The 2,098-nt window shown below is 34.5% G+C and overlaps 1 non-coding gene across 1 annotated transcript; it reads right to left on the reverse strand.

Moving 5' to 3' along the window:
• Positions 1 to 230: 230 nt before the first annotated feature.
• Positions 231 to 337, reverse strand: LOC122910977. Its single transcript, XR_006385326.1, has one exon. It is a non-coding gene; the product is annotated as a U6 spliceosomal RNA (small nuclear RNA).
• Positions 338 to 2,098: the final 1,761 nt, after the last annotated feature.

The raw sequence follows: 2,098 nt of genomic DNA on the forward strand, positions 1-2,098 counted from the left end.
CACCATGCAGAAGCTTTTTACTTTGATTTAGTCCCAATAGTTTGATTTGGGTATTTGGGATCTTTTGTGGTTCCATGCAAATTTTAGGATTGCTTGTTCAAGTTCTATGAAAAATGCTGTTGGTATTTTGATATGGATTGAATTAAATGTGTAGATTGTTTTGGGTAGTATAGACATTTTAACAATATTTGTTCTTCTAATCCATCAGCATAGAATGCTTTTCCATTTCTAAAAATATGGAATGTTTCATGATTTTGCATGTCTTTCCTATACAGGAACCATGCTAATCTTCTCTGTATTGTTCCAATTTTAATATATGTGCTACCAAAGATAATACCCAGCCATTAATTCTTCAAACATTTTTCTGTACCACATTCAGTTCTCTTTCTGGGATTCTGATAACACTGAAGTTAGATCTTTTCGTATTACCCTATAAATTCCTAAAGATCTGTTTATCTTTCAACCTTTTTTTAAATTTTTGTTCAGAATGGATATTTTAAAGGAAGAATTTGTCATCCTCATTTTGCGATTGAATCCATCCAGTGACTTTTTCAAATTTTCAGTCATTGTATTTTTTTAGTTCTAAAATTTTCATTTAGTTCTACATTTGGGATCTTCCATTTCTTTACTGAGACTCTTAAGATTTACATTAACTTCAATTCTTGGAGTATTGTTATCATACCTACTTGAAAGTCTTTGATAATTCCAACATATATGCCATGTTGGCATTTTTTGATTGCCTTCTCCCTTATAAGTTAAAATCTTGATTCTTTGTGTGCTGAGTAATTTCAGATTTTAATCTGGACATTTTGAATATTATCTGTGAGCCTTGGGTGTACATTAAATCCTCAGAAGAATGTTGATAATTTTACTGTAGTAGGCAGTCAACTTATCCAAGTTGCAAGTTTTAATCTGCATTCTGTGTATTGTGGTTCCAATGTCAGTTCAGTATTCAAAGCTTTTCCAGCGTTATTTTAAACTGTCCCACGTGTGTACCCATGCAACGGCCAGTTGAAAACCTGAGCAATGGTCTACTCCATTGTTCAGTTCTCAAAGCCTTTGATACTGTGTCAGGTCAGACCAACGCATCACAGTCCATATGTGAAACCAGGATTTCATATACCACTTTATGGATATACTCATACACTTTAAGGGCTCACTCTCTTGAGCTCCCTCCTTCTCACAGTTGCCATGATATTTCCAGCTCCTGAAGTCCTTCTTCTGGTCCTCTGTCCAGAGAACTAGGGTTTTAGTTTCCATAATCTCCCATGCACTTTTCATGATTATCTCTGCATCCAGGACCAAGCAGCAGGAGAACAGAGAGATAAAAATGCAATGGATATTTGGCCCCTTGGTCTTGGACCACATTTCCCCTGGTTAGAGGTGATTCCTTGCTCTCATTGTTTTAGGTACCTGCCTCTTCAGCACTATCTAATATAAGGGTAAATTGGTTCTGAGCAAGTGTCTCTTTAAGAATGAATGAGTTTTAATAAAAAGGAAATTGTGCCATATCTTAACATCTTGTATAATAGCTTTACTTATTTTTTAGGGCAAGTTGCAGTTATATTATGGATAATCAAATCTCCAAATAAATTTTCTATAATAATAGGAATGACTTTTATAATCATAAATAATAAATACTATTTAAAAATAAAATAGCTATATAGATTTTAAGAAGCCTCTTATTCTGTGATGCTGGTTTAATGTGATTGCTAAAGTCAGAGGAACACACTACCACTGTTCTGATACAGAATCTTTTTCTTTTTTTTTTTAAGTATATTCTACATCCAATGTGGGGCTTGAATTCATGATCCTGAGATTAATAGTTGCATGCTCTACCGACTGAGCCAGCCAGTTGCCCTTGTTCCCACACAGAAACCTGTATTTTTAAAGTTTGGCTGATCTCTAATCACAGCAAAGCAATCAAAGACTCTTCTAACTTTGGTAAATTCCATGCTCTCTTTGTTCTCATCTTATTGTGGCTGTTCACAATGAGAGATAAAAGGTCAGGACTTTAGCTTTCAAAAAACCAAATCAAGATAAATAGAGTCCTGAACTCATTGGCATGAATGAATCAGTAGTCAATTCTTCCAGACAT

The sequence above is a fragment of the Neovison vison genome, chromosome 6 (genome assembly GCF_020171115.1).
Source record: "Neovison vison isolate M4711 chromosome 6, ASM_NN_V1, whole genome shotgun sequence".
In the NCBI taxonomy this organism is placed as follows: domain Eukaryota; kingdom Metazoa; phylum Chordata; class Mammalia; order Carnivora; family Mustelidae; genus Neogale; species Neogale vison.